This window comes from Scyliorhinus canicula, chromosome 12 (genome assembly GCF_902713615.1).
Source record: "Scyliorhinus canicula chromosome 12, sScyCan1.1, whole genome shotgun sequence".
NCBI classification, from domain to species: domain Eukaryota; kingdom Metazoa; phylum Chordata; class Chondrichthyes; order Carcharhiniformes; family Scyliorhinidae; genus Scyliorhinus; species Scyliorhinus canicula.
In genome coordinates this window covers 11,535,969-11,556,440 of record NC_052157.1, presented here as the reverse complement: position 1 = coordinate 11,556,440, position 20,472 = coordinate 11,535,969, and the positions used below count along the sequence as shown (strand labels likewise).

The 20,472-nt window shown below is 43.0% G+C and overlaps 1 protein-coding gene and 1 long non-coding RNA gene across 4 annotated transcripts in view; one reads left to right on the top strand and one right to left on the bottom strand.

Annotated features, from left to right (window-relative positions):
• The window catches only part of LOC119975267 (D-glucuronyl C5-epimerase-like), a 116,183-nt gene extending 106,176 nt beyond the window's left edge, over positions 1-10,007 (bottom strand). For 2 of the 3 annotated variants that reach the window (XM_038814972.1, XM_038814971.1), the window contains exon 1: positions 8,965-9,246. The gene's annotated coding sequence lies outside the window, so the exon portion shown is untranslated. Of the gene's footprint in view, positions 1-8,964; positions 9,247-9,766 lie in introns of those variants that run through there. The other variant, XM_038814973.1, reaches the window with a different exon arrangement.
• Positions 9,667-13,907, top strand: LOC119975268. The gene is made up of 2 exons (XR_005462701.1): positions 9,667-9,777; positions 11,519-13,907. It is a non-coding gene; the product is annotated as an uncharacterized LOC119975268 (long non-coding RNA).
• Positions 13,908-20,472: the final 6,565 nt, after the last annotated feature.

The following is a 20,472-nucleotide window of genomic DNA, read 5'->3' as shown; positions in this document are numbered from 1 at the left end:
AAATTAAACTCACTTAAAACTATATCTCATTTCTAATGTTTACCAATACAAATATAAATCCTTTAAAACTACCCTTGTTTTCTTAACATGCACGTTGTAGTCTGGAGCTACAAATAGTGATGATGGAGACTTTATTTCCATCACAAGGCTGACCAGAAATCCCTCCCACTTCCTGACATCAGCATATGTTCAAAGGGTTTGCAGGTTGAAAATCAACTTGTTTGGCCAGGTTATGAATGCATCTTCCTTGGCCAACAAGATCTTGGGTAAGACTCAAATTCAGAGCTTCTCATTCACTGTCAGGGGCACTACCCACTGCATCACAAGACTTTCCCCTTTATATATGTCCTCATCACATGTGCTTCTGTTGCTGTTTCAGAAGATAGGTCTCTACTTCACCTGAACATTCTGTACTTTACAGATCAGCCTTCTCTGAATTGCCAACTGGTTGTATTCTGTAGGCCCATGCTCATTATGACACAAGTTCATTTTACAGGCACAGCAAACAGGAGTCAGTTTGTCTAAATCTAGACCGGATCTCACTCTTCTGTGCAGTTGAAAACCATAACAGAAAGAAGTTTAGGAACAAGTAGAGCTGGAAAACAGTAGGTAATAACCTGTGCTCACTTTCTACAGACTCACAACTTCTTGTTCCTTCTTGTTGCCTCTTCAATATCAACCAAGCACTTGCAACTCTGCCAAGGAAATCCAAACTACCAATATGCAGTCTTGCACGCATTTTAAAACATGCAGTGATTCAACAAGTACATTAAAAAAAACTTGTTTTATCTCTGAAATGTTATAGTACTTGTTTTACACATTTAAACTAGTTTAAATGAATAAGGGAAAGACAAGATCTGGAGGAACATGATTGATCAAACTGTGAAAACATTTTTGGCATCAATCACTAACAAGTTCAGACACAAGTGTTTTCTGAAATTCAGCAATGTTTAAAACGTTATATGTTCTCCAGCTCACTGACTGATTGCTTCACCCTCTCCAAATGTTCACTTAAAATTAAATCCATAAGTGTTCACTCGACATCCATACAACTCCAAGTTAAACTTCAAATGTGACAGAGTCCATTTGCAAAATCATTCACTTCCAACTCAATGGCACTCCGCTTACAACCCTAAATCACCAACTTTGGGACCAGAAAACCTGAATTCTCTCAGGCTACTCTGACCAGTCCCATCTTTCACCTACACATGGCAACACATACAAATTTCCACCATCTCTGTCCTATTGATCACTGGCTCGCAGCCTCGTGTTTCAAATTCCTCCATGCCCTGCTGCAGCACTTCATTTCAGCTGCATTTGTTCACAGCTGACTTATGGTGAGATCATCAACTCCACCACCATGGAGTAAGCAGCTTGTGGCATCATAGCTTTGTACAATCATTTTCCCCACGTCTCAACTTGTGACCTATTTTCACGCTTTTTGTTAAAGCTAAGAAAAACATATTTTATTGAGAACACATTCAGTCATTTCCATAAACTTCCTCTTGCTTCCTGTTGGTTGGTCTCCACTGCTTCCTCCTGTAAAAGTGCTTTGAAATATTTCTTTACATGAAAAGCACCACATTACAGTTTGTTATAAATACTAGCTTTTGTTTGGGCTATACTCTAAAATATAGCCACCTGCTGTATTACCTAAACCATGTATGCATCAGTTAATTGGAGCCACCTTTTTCTATGTTGCACCATATTTTGTTTTACATAAAATGTTCCAACAATTTGACGATAAAGGTAATGTCACTATTCCCCTGAACAGCACATTACAATGCACACAATCAATCTACTAGTTTCAGCCAATTGAGGTAAACCAATTTTGAGTGTCATATATTCACATTTGCAACTTTCTGGTGAAGAATGTTGCATTAACACCATTTAAGTAGCTCACTTCCAGCACCAGCTAAAACTCTAAAAACAAAGTTTACATGATTGTTAACTAGGTTGTGCAGTAGGATGTAAACTACCCAAGTATTCATCAAATGCGGTTTTCATTCGTCAATTACCACTGTCTCTGCCCTAGCATAGTTGAACTAAACCTTTATGCATATAACTGAAATAATGAAAGTTATCCAAATTGTTAAATGCAAAGGCTGGATTTAAAAGTATGTAGCATTTCCATAGAAACCATCGAAGACGACCTTTCTACTTGCATGGTTTTCAATATTTGCAAGCACTAAATAGCCAAATGATCTTCTTTTAGTTAGCATTGATATGTTTGAACAGAGGGCAGCACGGTGGCACAGTGGTTAGCACTTCTGCCGCATGGCATTGAGGACCAGGGTTCAATGCCGGCCTGTGGAGTTTGCACATTCTCCCCGTGTCTGTGTGGAACTCACCCCCACAACCCAAAGATGTGCAGGGTAGGTGAATTGGCCATGCTAAAATTGCCCCTTAATTGAAAAAATAGAATTGGGTACACGAAATTTAAAAAAATAATATATGTTTGAAATATTTGAGAAATCAGAAGGTAGTTTTTTCATTGTAATTAATTGTTTCTCCATGGCAGATATATTTTATACTGCTGTGGTTTATGGAAATAAGTAGTGAGTATTTGCCAAGTGCCATCAGGTCTTCCACAAAGCTTAGAACCACTCGAAAGGCCTTTCAAAAAAAAATGAAATGCCCGATTGTTAGACACTTGATATTTCAGGAGCAGCCTCACGTTTTAGCTTTGTACATGTCATGCACATCGAATGAACCCTCCAACCTGTCAACCATTTTAATGAAAATGAAAATCGCTTATTGTCACGAGTAGGCTTCAATGAAGTTACTGTGAAAAGCCCATAGTCGCCACATTCCGGCGCCTGTCCGGGGAGGCTGGTACGGGAATTGAACCGTGCTGCCGGCCTGCCTTGGTCTGCTAATACAATGGAACTTACCTATACAATAAAAGTGACATTGTTTGAAAAGGATATCCCAAGATTAAATTTGTCCCAGAACACTGCAAGGGACGTTTACAATAAAATAAGTTAAATATACATAATTGTTATTGGATCTCAGATGTAATCCTTTGCACATCAACCAGAAAAGAAGGCATATGGTGTGTTGGCTTTCATTAACGGGGGAATGAGTTTTGCTGCAGCTTTATAAAACCCTAGTGAGACCACACTTGGAATATTGTGTCCAGTTCTGGTCGCCTCATTATAGGAAGGATGTGGATGCTTTGGAGAGGGTACAGAGGAAATTTACCAGGACGCTGCCTGGACTGAAGAAAGGCTGAGGGAGCTAGGGCTTTCCTCACTGGAGGGAAGAAGGCAGAGAGGTGACTAGATAGAGGTATACAAGGTGATGAGAGGCATGGATAGAGTGGATAACCAGAGACTTTTCGCCAGGGTGGAAATGGCTGTCATGAGGGGACATAATTTTAAGGTGATTGGAGGAAGGTATAGGGGAGATGTCAGAGGTAGGTTCTTTACACTGAGAGTGGTTGGTGTGTGGAATGCACTGCCAGCAGAGGTGGTGGAGTCAGAGTCATTACGGGCATTTAAGCGACTCTTAGACAAGCACATGGACAGCAGTAAATTGAAGGGGTGTAGGTTAGGTTGATCTCAGATTAGGATAAATGATCGGCACAACATCGTGGGCTGAAGGGCCGGTACTGTGATGTTCTATGTTCTAAAATATTCCAGCCCCGAAGCCAAAATAGCTACAGATATTTGTTTTCCAAAAGCTACAGTTGATTGGGAGATCTTGCATGTTTGAATGATTGAATGTTTTTGAAGTTCTTGGGTTGGGGGGGGGGGGTTAATAAGCACCTTTTCCACAGATCAACTTAAAAAGCAGGTAGAGTCATGATAAACTTCCTAAAGGAAACATCCCATACAAAAGCCTGCACATCTGTCTGTTTCCTCATCATCTAACATTTTTAAAAATAAATTTAAAGTACCCAATTCAGTTTTTCCAATTAAGGGGCAATTTAGCGTGGCCAATCCTGCACATCTTCTGGGTTGTGGGGGGGGCGAAACCCATGCAAACACGGGGAGAATGTGCAAACTCCACACAGACAGTGACCCAGAGCTGGGATCGAACCTGGGTGAGGCAGCAGTGCTAAGCACTACACTCATCATCTAACATAACATGTATGGAAGTGACTAGTATTCAAAATAACGAGAACTGGCGAAGATAATTTACAGTGGATAGATGAAAACGGGTAAAGCAACCAAGAGGTTACAGTTTTAAGATAAGGGGTCGCAGATTTAAAACAGAGATGAGAATAAATTACTTCTCTCTAAGGGTCGTGAATCTGTGGAATTCAGTACCCCAGAGAACAGTGGATGGTGGTACATTGAGTAAATTCAAGGATTAGATAAGACAGATTTTTAATTAGTAATGGGTTGAAAGGTTATGGAGAACAGGTGGGAAAGTGGGGTCGGGGCCGAGATGAGATTAGCCATGATCATATTGAATGGCAGAGCAGGCTCAAGAGGCTCAACTGCCTACTTCTAGTTCTGTTCTTCACGTATTTGATTAGAATTGCAAAAATGAAACACTGTGGTCAGTTTTTTAAAAACTACAATTTTTGTTTTTAATCTTGTAATTGGCCCAGAACAGTCCTCATTAGTATTTAACAGTAATGTTTCAACACAATTTATACGATAGTCCGGTGAATAATCCCTGGCAACTAAGTCGGGCATAATGGTCCAGCATCCAGCATTTATATCGCCATTCCTTCACTGGGTCAAAATCCTGGAACTCCTTTCCTAAGAGCACTATGGGTGTACCTACACCACACAGACTACAACAGTTCAAGGCAACTCATCGCCACCTTCTCAGGGGCAATTGGGGATGGGCAATAAATGCTGCCCGTGCCAGGAACATCCACATTCCATGAGTGAATTATAAAAATTCCTCCTTGTTAAACCACCATTCTCCAAAATATGTATTATGACATAATCCAGAAAAAAATTGATGAGATGAGGTGTGGGCAACAGCTCAATCAGTGATATCATTAGCTGTATTCAAAAGGGGAGCTTTCACAATTTTCTTGCAGAAAAGCTACTTTTCACAAATGTTGATCATAATGTTGGAAATTAGTGATGGCTTGGATTGGAGATCGGAAGCCAAGTTCAGGGTCAAAATCAAGGGAGTGCAGTCGGAGTCGAAACTGTGTTTCATTGATGCATGCGGAAGCCAACTCTATTCTTACAGATAATTGCTAAGTGGCAGAATGTATATCAGGGAATACAAGAATTGTGGGACATACTGGAGATGGTGGTGGGAGCATGGAGGCATTTCTGGTGACATGTTGGCTACTCTTAGAACTGTCAGGAATGAAAACAGAAAAGGGAAGTGCCAACGAGGCGAGGCCGTTCAATAACAGCACTTCACATGCTAGTGATGGTGGAAATTTATTAGCGGTACTTGAAACCAACAAGAAAAATATACCGTACTGGCTTCACAACATGCCCTACAATGTAACATGTGACAGAAAAAATTACGAACAAAATCACAAGCCGCTTTAATCTATCAAGTTACTGCAATTTGGCACTTAACAATTATTCATATCTTTTGATTAGCAGAAAGGACTAAACAAAATGTTAAGCCATCTCATACTACCATGAAAGGCAACCTTTCGGGTGAAGAGAAAAATAATCAGAATAGAACAAGCTTCAGTTCACTATGGATATAATTGGATAAGCTAATTAAAAGACACAGTGAAAAAGGCTAGTTACTTTAAGACCTTGCACCAATCAGTCACCTATCCACAGAAGATTAAGGTCATTAAAAAAAATCATAAAATGCATTCATTCTCAAATGCTACTAAGTTAACTGGAAGCAGCTTCCACATTTTTTTGTAAATAACTTTTCCCCTTTCCAGTTTTCAGTGAGCACAGAATAGAGGCCCCATTTTCCTATTCAAAAAAAAGTAAAACTAAATCTCACTATTCAGGACAGTTCCATTTTAAACGGAAGGAATAGTTATTTAATTGAATTTGCTCCTGGGGCGTGGGTGTCGCTGCCAAGGACAGCATTTATTGCAATGCTTATCTACACATCGGTGACTGCACCTCAAAATAACTGGTTATGAAACATTTCTCCGATGCCTTGAGAACACAAAACACACTATACAACTTCAACTTCTTCATTTGCAGAAACAATAATCTGCCCCTTCCAATCTTGGGACTTTGGAAACATTTAGAAAGCACACTGTACCCTGGATTGAGGGCTCTTCCAGCAATTTTTACTAGTTGAAAGCAGAACCATCTAAATAATTAATGCAGAGCAAGGGAAGGAGGGCAGGTGAGAGAAAAAGAGAAGTAATTAGTTTTGATTTTACTTGGCTTTTCGGGGCATTTAGAAAACTGTAAATGCCATAAAAGCGCTGGTTTTATGCATTCAAACAGTAAATTAGATGCTAAAGCTTTTACAGAGAGCTAGGGAAAAACTATCACCAGAGACCACCATCAGTCTACCTGGCATCAAACTCTGACTGCTTCACAAAAGCTACCTGGGATATACCTGGGTTTAAAGTGCTTTAAAAAAGGGAGAAGAATTGGAGGTAGAGTATGGTAGCGTTATGGTTACAATACTGGATTAGAAACTCAGGGGACAAGAGTTTAGACTCCACCCCGGCAAAATATTCCAACAATGTAAAGTAAGAAAAAAAAATTCCAACAATTTGTGTGAGCTTTGACTGTGATGTGCGTGAGACTTGGCACTGGCACAAATCAGTGATGTGGCTCACCAACCTCCTTTGGGGAAAGGGTCCAGCCACCCCTACATGCGGACACAATGTTCGCAGGGCATATACCGACACTTATTGCTCCAGTGTCATCCACATCCACAGAAAAAATAAGCAGAACAAAAATTTAAGGCACAGCTGCCAACACACACACATTTTTAACAACCTGTCCAGGCAGGTATGTGATCAATTTCTCCCCACATTCAAAGCTTATTTTCAGACTTGCATAAAGAAATACATATCCAAAACCAAGTTCTGAAAAACTGCAAGAGGAAGACGAGAAAGAAAATAGACAATGACACAGCTATTTTTAACAATTCCTTTTTTTTGATAAGCCCCTTTGCAGTGAACATACGGAACAACTACTTCAAAAGGAGCAAGAAATTCCAAATACAACTGAACATAACCAAGGTATAAAGAAAGTGAAAAGGATTGATGGAATGAATTGATACATGTATTACCTCATTAATGCCACTCCAGAATAAAATTATATTGATTGTTTGGTTACTAAGATTTGCATGCTCATGCTATCCAAGCACAACTTTCTAATTTCAATAAATTAACATTCATTTATACAAAAAGTGACCCACATTTTAAACAAGTGCTTGCAAAATCTTAATTATCACTACATTTATAAATATACATAGTGGACAGAATGATTCACCAATTTGTCCTTTCAAGTTATTCTATCAACCAAACACATTTGGTGTTAGGTATCAGTTATCTAAAAACTGTGTCAGGCAAACCACAATGCAGCGAGAGTTGTAATGGTCTAAACCACATCTTTCAAATCATGCAATTCATCCAGAGCTTCAGCCAAAAATATTTTTAAAAAGCATTTAAATGCTTATGGCAAATGCCTTGCCTTCAAATAATCATGATAATCCTTCAATACAATTAATGCTATATTATGATAAAATGAGCGGATGAAAAATGTGCAATGTAGTGTATGAAGCTTCACTTTAAACTGACAACCTCCCTGTTGCAGTATTGAATGCAGTGCAACGAAGAGGTGGAACAAAATCACGTTCCCCACACGAAGAATATGAATACCTGATTATCCATTTCCCAATCAGAAATGATATTGTCTTTCTTTATCACTCATCCCCAAAGTAGAGCACATAAATGCATGTACTACATTTCAAATTTGAAAGAAGAATATGGCCCATGATTAAGTTGAGAATGCCTCCTTTACTAATCTGCACTTCTCTAGCCAGATCTAAATTTAAATGAACAATTGCCATACGGAGGATACTTCACATACCCCACATTACAGCTGCCCATGATCACTTTGCGAACAGAATTACCCAGAGGCGTATTTAGCAGCAATACACAAGACAAAATGCACTTAAGCAAATATGATTAAACGTTGCAAGAATAACCTTCTTATGCGTCACTCCTTACCATCACAAATTGTTCCCACAACCAGTGAAAGTTGTAATCAATATGTATCACACCTTACCCTAACGCATTTCAAAATGCATATCTCAAATCACAACATTGCAAGGTCAAAATGTTGAATTTGTTGGGATTTTTGTCATTGCTCAAATGACCATTGTACAAAAGAATTAATTCTGTATTAATGAAATGCGAATGGCTGTGTGTTGGAACTTAGATAATGTTATAACTCCACAGACCTTAATACACCATTTTGGTATATTCTATTTTAAACAAACCAAAGTAATGGAGTAGTTACTGTTAAGGGAAACTGTCAGCAACTTACCAAGTGCCCAACCTTTAAATTTGTCCACGGGTTTTAGACACAGACAAAAACTGGTGCCATGAATGTTGGTGCATCTTCCACGCACTGCAACCCCGAGATGTACCAACTAACCTAACAAGTTCAGCCTTTTTGCCCATTCCATCTGTTACCTGGGGGATAATTTTTGAAAGGTCAGAGTGCGGATTGAGGACTGGGCAAAAGGGGCTCTGTTGGCCCGGAGAACTTTCAACAGAACCGAACAAAAAAAAAGAACCCTTATTGTTATTGTGCAATGGCTGGGGCTGGCATACCTGTTACTCCCTCGCTAAGATAAAAGGGTCGCTGGCTGGTTTGGAGCAGGATTTCGGATCTTGAGGTTTGGGTATTCCACACGCACCATCTGCCTCACAACAAAATAAAAATCTAACTGCTGCACTGGATAAAGCCGAGCATCGCTCACCGTACGTTATCCACTGGAGAAAAAGGGATAGGGACAACATCGCGGTTTGAACTACTGCCGATGGGCACAGCGATTAACAACAGCAACAACAAGGAAGCGACTTACATTTCAGTCCCGCGGGGCAGCTCCACTCATCACAACAGAGGCACCGGTTTGGACACCGGCAGGTTTTGTTTGACTTGAAGCACCTCCCAACATGTTATCCCCCCTCCCCTCCCCTGGCCCAGCAAACGTGGAAGATGTTCAGGGACAGAATGTGGGTGTGTGAGCGGACAGCGGCCGCACTCCAAATGCTCCCTGGCTAGCCACCTATTCGCCCGGTCGAGAGCAGGAGGAAAGCGCCACTCGCCAACTACATCCCCGGGCGGGCACCCGGAAGGGGGAGGAGGGGAGCGGCTACGCATGCGCCGGCCGGCCCTGATTGACACCCGGGCTGACCAACCGGCGGCCGCTCAGCCAACCGCGTACGCCCGCTCCCACCCACTGATTGGCACCCGAGCCGACCAATCGGTGACCGGAGAGCGAACAGTTCCCACCCCCTCCCTGATCGCCGGGCCGACCAACCGGCGACCGCGGAGCCAGCCCCCTCTCTCACTGATTGACACCAGGGCTGACCAACCGACGCCTGAGGAGCCAACCCCGCCCATCCGGTCCACTGATTGACATCCAGGCCGACCAACCGGCGCCTGCGCAGCCAACCCCGCCCCATTGATTGACATCCAGGCCGACCAACCGGCGGCCGCGGAGCAACCTCTCCCATCCACCCCCCCCCTTCCCGAACCAGCCAATCAGCGGGGGAGGGGGAAAACCAACCGTTGCAGAGCGTGAGTGTTGCCAACCCTCCGTCCAAAACGGGGATTAAATAAAAGTAATGGGACGGAAAACACCTTCCAATCAAACCGCCTACCTGCACCGAAGGTAATCCGGAGAACAAATCCTCTTTTTAAAAAAATGATTTTCACGTCATGTTTTTTTCTCTTCAAATATAAATAAAAGGCTTGTGTATCGCGGCGAAACCGCATTCTTTACCCCCCCCCGTCGGTTTATAAAGGTGGATTTTATGAGTGAGACTCGGCTGGAAGAAGCTGTGGCCGGACGCAACAACCCGGCGGGTTTTCTGTTTTTGTTAGTTTTTGTGTATGTGTGAGAAAGCCGCGGCTCAACCTAACTTGACGAACGGCCGCCTTCACGCGGGGAAGATGTGATTGACAGGTGACCCCGGGCGGGAGGCGGGCACTGGCGAGGAGGAGGGGAAGGACCGAGCCAATCGGTGGGTGGTGCTGGCGCGGCTGGGGGTGTGACGTAGGCGTGGCCAGGGTAGGGGGCGGGGTCTGTCCATCACGTCCGCCGGGAGGCAGGGCACTGTCTGGGACCTGAGGCGGCTGATTCGCTGGTCAGGCTGGCCAATGAGAAGGCGCAGGGCCTGGCTCGCCAATGGGAAGGCAGGCTGCCAGGCTGGCCAATGGGAAAGTGCGGACAGGCTGGCCAATGGGAAGGCGCGCGGCCCGGCAGCAGCTGGTTAGTGCAGAGAGCAACATGAGACAGACAAGGTGGCGTCTTCATGATGCCCACTTGCAGTCTGTGCGAGTGAGAAGATGCCATTCCATCTTTAAATTGCGGTCAGGCTTTGCAAAGAAAACAGCGCCAGCGCTGGGAATCTGAAATAAAAACAGCTAACGTTGGAAATGCACAGTTGGTCTGCAAGGAGAGAGGAATCTTAGGCGGCATGGTTAGCTCTACAAGGAGAGAGGAATATTAGGCGGCATGGTTAGCTCTGCAAGGAGAGAGGAATATTAGGCGGCATGGTTAGCTCTGCAAGAAGAGAGGAATATTAGGCGGCATGGTTAGCTCTGTTGCCTCACAGCACCAGGGTCCCAGGTTTGATTCCCGGCTTGGGTCAGTGACTGTGCGGATGGAGTCTGCACGTTCTCCCCGTGTCTGCGTGGGTTTCCTCCGGATGCTCCGATTTCCTCCCACAAGTCCCGAAAGACGTGGCTGTCGGGTGAATTGGACATTCTGAATTCTCCCTCAGTGTACCCGAGCAGACGCCCCACTTTCGCAACGAGGGGCTTTTCACAGAAATGTTGCAGTGTTAATGTGTGACAATAATAAAGATTATTACATTGCAGAAGGAGGCCATTCGGCCCATAGAATAAACACGAACCCTCTGAAAGGGTACCCCACCCTCAGCCCAGTCTATCCATGTAACCCCATCTAACCTTTGCACACTTCGGGACAATTTAGAATGGCCAATCCACCTAACCTTAACATTTTTGGACTGTGGGAGGAACTGGAGCACCCAGAGTAAACCCACGCAGACATGTGGAGAATGTGCAAACTCCACATGCTCACCAAGGTTGGAATTGAACCTGGGTCCCTGGCGCTGTGAGGCAGCAGTGCTAATCACTGCTGCTGTATGTTTCATAGAGTCCGTTGAATTCCTACAGTGCAGAAGGGAGCCATTCATCCCATCAAGTCTGCACCGACCCTCTGAAATGCACCTGACCCAATCACACTCCCCCACCCTATCACCAGCTAACCTGCACATCTTTGGACTTATGTTTCGACTTATACGTCTTATTGGACTTAAAACTCTGTTCTTCTCTCCACTGATGCTACCAGACCTGCATTTTTGCAGCGCTTTCTGTTTTTATTTCAGATCTCCAGCGCCTGCAGTATTTTGCTTTTCTAAGTACATCGTGTCTTAATGAAACAGAATCACGGACTGGTTGCAGCACAGAAGGAGGCTGTTCGGTCTTTTGTGCCTATGCTGGCTCTCCAAAGTAGCAAAAGAAAGTTTGGCCTGAGGGATGGCATTCGTTAAATCACAGTGAAATATCTGCTTTGTTGTTTACAGAAGCCTGAACCAGTATCAGACAAGCTGAGTTTTTCCAGCATTTTCTGTTTTTAATTTCAGATTTTCAGCATCCACAGTATTTTACTTTCATTCAATCAGTGATTTGCGGTGCTGAAAAGCCCTAAGGTGCTTTGCAGGAGCTTTATAAGACAAAATATAAGGAGATATTCGGGCAGCTTCCCAAAACTTGGTCAAAGAGGTAGATTTTACAGAAAGAAAGTGGGGTAGTGAGGCAGAGAGGTGTATGGGTTGTATTCTAGAGCTGAGGATGTAGGAGGCTGAAAGTGTGGTCATCAAAGATGGAGTGGTTGAAATTGGGATTCTCAAACTGAAATTAGGGCAGGAGGAGATTTTAAAGAAAGGAAGAAGTGAAGCCTTGTAAAGAAGGCGCATTATTTTTATTATTTATGACTGTTTATCTGTAATAACACAGACAGTCCTAGAGAAGCTGCCCCAGGGAGAGTTTCTTTTCCAATGTTATTGTTTATGCTTGACTGTGAAGTGATGAGCTTGGTGGGCCCTGTGACCTTTCATCACATGGAGCTGGTTTAGCACAGTGGGCTAAACAGCTGGCTTGTAATGCAGAACAAGGCCAGCAGCGCGGGTTCAATTCCTGTACTGGCCTCCCCGGACAGGCGCCGGAATGTGGCGACTAGGGGCTTTTCACAGTAACTTCATTGAGGCCTACTTGTGACAATAAGCGATTATTATTATAATTATCAGTGGAGCTTTACTGCTGCTGGCACCCTCTTCCATGCCTTCTAATGCGCACCCAGCCAGGCTCAATCATTTATTCTCTGAAAATGTGAGGTCATCCAAAACTCTCTTTGTCTGTATCCTAACGCAAACCAGATGCCATTCATCCATGATCCCAGTGTTTGCTGCCCTACACTAGCTCCCAGTTAAAGTCTCGCTTTAAAAATGTTCCTTTTTTTCAAATCTCTCCATTGTCTGGCTCTTGCCATTCTCTAATCTTCTCCAGCCCTACAAACCACCCGAGAGCAGGTCATTGGATATATTGAGGGTTGAGTTAGACGGTGTTTAATTTACAAGGCAGTTAAGGATTATCAGGCAGGCAGGAAAGTGGATTTAAAGCTACAATCAGATCAGTCATGATGTACTGGGCCCTCAGTTTAACATTTTATCCACAAAACAAAATGCATGTTCAACAATGCTGTACTCCCTGAGTGATGTACTGGAATGTCAACCTGGATTATGTGATAAAGCCTCTGTTGTGGGACTTGAACCAACAATCTTCTGCCTCAAAGACTCCTATTGCTACCACTGAACTAAAACTGAAAGTCAAATGAAATAAATTAATATATTCTATGCTTTTTAATCTGTGATATTGTCAGCACATATGAGAAGGTATTAGAAGTAGTCCTAATATGTATGTGAATATCCTAGATTAACAAAATCCAAAATGATTAACGTTTATAAATTGTGCCCATTAAAGGTGGATCTGATAAGCTTATTTTTCGCTTTTAAATTAAATAAACAAATTATTTTGCCCCATCTCTCCTGAAGATACTGACCTGTACAATTATCCCAAGTACTTTTCCTGAGGGACCATTCTTCTTGGGAATTCAGATAATTAGTATCTGTAGCTATCTATGAGTAATAGAACAAAATAATGGTTGTATTTGGCAGTGGAGGGAATCTCAGCCAATCGTGTCATCACTCAGCACCCAGAAACATTTGGTCACAGGTTAACAATCAGAGAAAAGGATTTTTGTTGATTTTCTTTTTGTCAATCCTACCCCTGAGTTGCTGAAATCAGTTATAGTGCCCCAGTTCAGAAAAAATTCAATTAAATCAGCACATAACAGGATGGAATCTTCAACCCTCCAGGTCTGCGGCTCAGTGCCACACAACAATCTGCATTTATCATTATGTCATCAAGGGAGTTAGCTTTTATTTATATTTTTTGAAACAATTTTAGACTTGAAACCTCCTTGCAATAAATAGACAATGAAATGATTTAAAGAGTATGTTTGTGTTACATCATATGTGAACTGAATATTAACTTCTAAAATTAGACAACATACGAAACAACATACGCACATGAATATCCAGTTTGGCAGTCTTTTAAACTATTGCTTTTGGTGCCAACATTTTGTACCAGCCTTAATTGTCTAATGTTTGGTGCAACATCCAATTGTTGAAGATTAAAGCCATTATTTGAAAAGAGTGAAAATGTTGACTGCTGTTTACTGACCGCTGTTTACTGACCGCTGTTTACTGCCATTTCATGACGAGGAAAAAGGCAGCCTGCTTCCAGAACTCCCTATTGCCATTTGGACACATGACACCACAGCAAATATGTGTTGAGCTGCATGAATAGGTTTGCCATAATGCTAAGTCCACGTGTTTTATTTATGGGGCACATGAAAGAACTGGATTGGCAATCTCCCAGTGAATTGGATCTGAATAATTCACATCCGGCATATTCGGTAGTTCACATTTCACAAAACACAATCCCTGATTTGTGTTCCCTTCCTATACCTCCAGCAGAGTATTGGAACAGTTGATACACTGGGGATGCAAAATTTAATGGATGTTGATGAAGGAGTTCAGATAATATAAAGGCCCTAAAATACTCGATGAGTTGGGGTTTGTGTAAGATTGAGCCAGGAGAAGCATTAGGTTTTGCAGTGAAGATGTGTAAACATTTCAAGGGTGATCACTCTGGAGCTCGAGGCAAATAGCCCTGACATGGAACCAGATGTGAACTTTAAAACTAAGATCAGGGTTGAAGGAATGGTAGCATTGCAAACCTTTGGTTTCTATATGAACATGTGGCTAGGAGGGGAAACAAAATTGGTTTGTGCCAGGAGTTGAACAGGATGGTTTCAGCCTTGATAATGTTCTGGCTTCACATTTAAAATGTTAAAGTTAATGCAGAAATTGCTAGAATTTTGTACTCCGTGGAGCAAGATTATTTAAGTATGACGGATGTCCATGCACTCAGAGAACAAATTTTAGGCAAAGACCTAAAATTCTCAGCAAGCCTTATTTTCCCACCCTGTGCTTGTTACATAATGACTACACACCAGTTGGAACAGATTCCAATCAAACAAGGTTCTTGCTCTGTTGGACAGTAGCATTGATTGATAGAGGTAAGGTCCGCAGTTATGAAGGAGTCTGATGTAACTGTATGCAAACAATTGCACAAAACAAAAATAGTATTCATTGTGATGGTGGCAGCACGTCTTGCATTTATGAAGTGCCTTTCACATATTAAATTGTCTCAATGCACTGCACAGGAATATTATCAAAATAACTTTTTCACTGAGCCACATGGGATATTAGGGCAGATGACCTATCAAGATCATGATCAAATCGTTTTTTAAAGAATAACTTCAAAGAAGAGAGGTAGAGGGATGGAAGGGAAGGAATTGTAGTGCTTTAGGGCTTCGGCAGCTGAAGACATGACCTCCAAAATGGAGTGATGAAATTAGGGTTGCACAAGAAGCCAGAAATTTGACGAGTAAAGAGTATTGTAGAGTTGGAGGAGACTGCCGAAATCGAGAGGGATAAAACCATGGACCAATAATATCACCTCAAAAGAATAATAAGGGAATAAACATCCAGACTAAATTGTTTTTAAAACATGTCCTTGAGTCTTACTTAATTTTAATTACTGCAAAACGTCAGTTGCCTCCCAAGTGACACAAGCATACACATTCAGCAAAGCTGGTGCAAACATTTAAAGCTGCAAGCTCTGCAGTAGAGTGCTCACAAGAAAAATGGGTTAAGATGGGTTGCAGGCACACAGGTTTGAGCAGCTGTGTTCATCACCTTATTAAAATAAATACATTTTCCTGTTTTGGCTACCTCATGCAATGAAGAGGTGGATGGAACATGAGCAGGAAGCAGAGGTTCCTTTGAATCTTTATTATCCTCTGCATCTGAGGCAGTTGTTGCTGCTGTGCAAGGGTTATCATCGAGTCTCATTAAAATCTCACCTACTTGTTTATACATGACAGGTTGCAATGATACGGTAACTTCAGGCAATGGACAAAGGTGCCTTTTCTGTGAAACAATTGTCAAAATATCCAGTGCTCAAAAGTCAGTATAGGTATCAATAACCAATCTGTTTCTCCTCCATTTATTCAACAAATGAGTGACCTTTTCAGCTTGACAAAACAGCACAAGATTTGTTGTCTGTTGTGTACTGCTATCCCTCAACCTCTCATTTGCAGCCTTTTTATATTTTCTCAATGCTATTATGGTAATGCTATTATGGTAATTGCTCCTTCGAGCATTCCCTCATGCACCCTAATCTCCACATATGTGAAGCTTCCTACTCCCTAGATCCTCACTGTGGAATTCAAGACTCATTTTTATATAAACCATTGGTTCACAGGCCCTCAAAATTGAAACTTCTGACCTCTGTCAACCTTCCTTTCCTCTTACAGTCTGCAAGCGTCTCGAAACTCTTTAAAGCTATTTTTCTCCAGGAACCGCAATTCTTCCCCTTAGGCTTGGTTTTGAGAGATCCTAGAGCCATATTGTCCAGTGCTCTTGTCAACACAGACACAAAATTGTAGCTGCCCCTATTGTGACAACATAACAATTGCTTTGCCCGTCTCTGCAGTTTTCATTTTAATATTTGATTTCATTTTTAAGATTTATTTTGTAATGGAAGAATCTTTAGAAGGATAGGCTGATGGAGGTACACGAAGGATAGGAGGAGGCTCTTGTGGAGCATATATGCTAACATCTGTCTGCCGCCCAGGAAACGGTGTCCAAAGTTCTATTCCAGAAAGCCAGTTAGTCGATGATACTCGGACACATCTTTACTCAGTCTTACATTTATTTACAAACGTGGAACACAATTCAGCTTTTGTAAGTATCTCTTTACAACAATTTCATAAACACCATTAGGCCACATGGCCATTGGGTCTCTTTATACTCTTTAAAAAAAAAATCTTTTTATTAGCTTTTCTCATATTTATAAACAGTTGTTGTGTATATACATTACATTTGGCTTGCCCCCGCTAATTTACTTTATTCTACAGAGAGGTTTGTTTTGTCCTTCATTTAACTAACTATGTACATTTAGATACCCTCTGGATCGGACTATGATACTCCGCCCACCCCCTGCCCCCCAGTAGCTTCAGCACCATTCCTCTCCTCTTGTGGTTTCCTCACCTTCCTTGCGCAGTCCTTTAGTTCCTCATTTTTTTTTCCTAGCTTACTCTTTATACTCTTTTTTTAATAAAACAATAACTAAATCAACCAAAAATGACAGATTGGCACTGATGAGTCACTGTACCAAAAAGATATTAAAACATCAGAGGAAACTTATAAAATCAAACCAGAATACAGCCAAAGTGTCATTACTGGAGGTGATGCACCCCAGAGCGCCCACTGGTTGCTAAAGCATGACGTTTGCCTCCACCCTCCTTGCCCCCTCCGCACCGGATGACCGAAGATTAGAAGCATGGGGCCAAAGTGTTACCAAAGGTTGACTGCAGCCCCTTTAAATAGCTTTAAAAAAAAGGGGGCCAGCAACCTCGGGCAATTTACATAAATATGGAAGCTGGAATCTCCATGGCTGCAGAAAAGGCATGCAGCCTGGAAGTCCATGAACCACCTTAACATACAAGTAAATGGCACTGCTGAATGCTACAACCTCCACCCCAGGTCCAGATGGAAAAAGGGAGGACACCCATGTAGAGAGCCTTCCACAAGGGACCTCCCCATTGCCAGATAATAAAACAGAGTGCCAAGGCGTGTCTTGACAATAGAAGAAGGGAAGAATCAGTAGGTTGTGCAGCAGCAGGAAACCCTTCCAGATTGAATGGGAAGGCACAGAGGGAATTTCTGTGAGACGGCTCAAATTGTGAGGTTGCAGCTCCTGACAAAGATGTCGGGGCACGAGACCAAACAGGGTCAGTTCGGAGAGGAGTCTACCGCACACTTGAACTGCCTCAACATCACATGTGCCATCTGGGCCTAGTACCAGCTTTCAGGCTGTAGATGGCTTTGGTCACGAGCTGGACATTAACCAACGCACGCCTTGTGGTGACATCCAGTCTGCTCCTCCAACACCCAGCACGTCCCTGACTCTGGTCACCCTATCAGCCTGAGCATTCTCTTCCATCAGCCATCTAAATCCATATTGATGGTGGTGTACATTCCTGAGCCACAGCTCTCTGATGACAGCCCCTATTCCTGACGAGAGAGTGCTGCTGCATGAGGTGACCATGTTCCAAACCTTAATAGGTTCCCTAGAGAAGACAAACAACTCCTGTAAGGAGGCATGTAGCTATCCCAGATCTATAAACAGGAGCTGCAGGTCATAGTTGAGGCCATGCACCTGGCAAAAGAAATACGTTGCCAGGACACGCCATTGGGGATGGGTCTTCACGTGAAGTTATCACTGCAGGGTCTGGAGACGGAAAGTCATTACCTGGGTGCAAAGGAACACCAGTGACTGACCACCCTCCCTGAGGGGGAGATACAGAATTTCGGTATAGACCCAGTGCCCCAGAAGAAGTCGTTGAGCCTTTTCTGCATTTGCATCTCTATATCTGCTCAAGTGAATCCACCATAAATGCCCTCCATCTTAATACAATTAAAAACAATTTTAACATTCAACAATTTAATTTGGATCCTGTGGTTCACTACAGCAGAAGCTTCAACAAACCTGAATTTTAGGTTTTCAGGCTGCATATTTTTCTTGCCCAGATTGTTTGGCATAGTACGTCTCTTTGCCACCCTGAATGGTTGGCCTTTCAATACGCTGACTGACTATTAGGTCAGAATGCTCAGTTTGGATAATCCGGAGTTTGCAGGAATTTCGCTAAATTTGAACACACTTTTGTTCAGGGGCAGTGGGGGTGGTTAATGAAGTTAAAACGAAATTGGGCAAAATTCTCCATTTGGGAGACTATGGGTGGGATTCTCAGTCCCAGAAAGTGTTCCCCGATGGGTCAGAGAATCCGGTGTCGGGGCAAAATAGGGATTGGCACCGGGCGCCGACCCAAATGCCATGCTCCGACCCCTGGCTGGCAGCGTGAGCGGGTTCCTGCTGCACGCCAGTGGGAGCATTGAAATAAATTGTAAATGGGTCGTAATGACCCATTGACATCTATTTAGTCAGCTCGGCACCCTCTGATGATTCCTCTGGTCCCCACAACCGGGAATCACATGGTCGAGTACACTTGTGGTTGCTACATCGTGGACCTGATATGGGGCACCCCCCCTACGAACCCCTGTAATAGGGGGACCCCGATAGGGACCCAACAAATGTGAGGTTATCCATTTTGGTAGGAATAACAGCAAACGGGATTATTATTTAAACGATAAAATATTAAAGCATGCCGCTGTGCAGAGGGTGTGCTAGTGCATGAGTCACAGAAAGTTGGTTTACAGGTGCAACAGGTGATTAAGAAGGCAAATGGAATTTTGTCCTTCATTGCTAGAGGGATGGAGTTTAAGACTAGGGAGGTTATGCTGCAATTGTATAAGGTGTTAGTGAGGCCTGGTATTGTGTTCAGTTTTGGTCTCCTTACTTGAGAAAGGACATACTGGCACTGGAGGGTGTGCAGAGGAGATTCACTAGGTTAATCCCAGAACTGAAGGGGTTGGATTATGAGGAGAGGTTGAGTAGACTGGGACTGTACTCGTTGGAATTTAGAAGGATGAGGGAGGATCTTATAGAAACATTTAAAATTATGAAGGGAATAGATAGGATACATGCGGGCAGGTTGTTTCCACTGGCGGGTGAAAGCAGAACTAGGGGACATAGTTTCAAAAGGAAGTAGATTTAGGACTGAGATTAGGAGGAACTTCTTCACCCAAAGTGTTGTGAATCAATGGAATTCCTTGCCCAGTGAAGCAGTTGAGGCTCCTTCATTAAATGTTTTTAAGGTAAAGATAGATAGTTTTTTGAAGAATAAAGGGATTAAGGGTTATGGTGTTCGGGCCGGAAAGTGGAGCTAAGTCCACAAAAGATCAGCCATGATCTCATTGAATGGCGGAGCAGGCTCGAGGGGCCAGATGGCCTACTCCTGCTCCTAGTTCTTATGTTCTTATGTAATATGGGGACCCCCAGGGGAGACCCTGCCAAAAGGAACACCCGCCACAGCCAACCCCACACACAGACACCTCCCCCAAGTAGACCCCCCACACCCTAGAAAAGGGACCCCAGTCTGGAAGCTAGAGAGCAGTCCAGGGAGTCCTGACTGATAGCTAGAGAGCAGTCCAGACGGGCTGTGGGAAGCATTATAGCTGTAATACTTACCTTGCAGCTCCAGGAATCCATTTCACCACTGATAACAGCTGTGCCTGTGTCTGGTTCCCACAGATTCACTGTCTGCAATCCATTCATGGTTTTCTGTCGTGTTTGTGATTGATAGCTCATGAAAACGATCTGCAGCTTTGATCCATTCATATCCCTTACATTTCAGTGGCCTGAGTGGTGAAACCCCAATGTTTGTAAACATTTACTACATCAAAGAGAGTTAAGTGCAGTGAAATCACACGCTTGAGTGATTGGAATGCACTTAGTGCACTTTCATCTCTTTGCTGTGGGCAATGTTTACAAACATTTGGATTTCAAAACTTTTGCCACTGAACGTGATGGCGGGTTGGGGCTGACACGCAGTGGGGCGATGTTGGGCCAACTTGTGTGTCGGGGGGATGGCTGGCCATGCAACTCCACTATTGGGCTACCGCTCAAGATAGTGGCCCAATATCAGGATTCCCACGGGAATCCTTCGTATTCTGCACCATGCATAGAT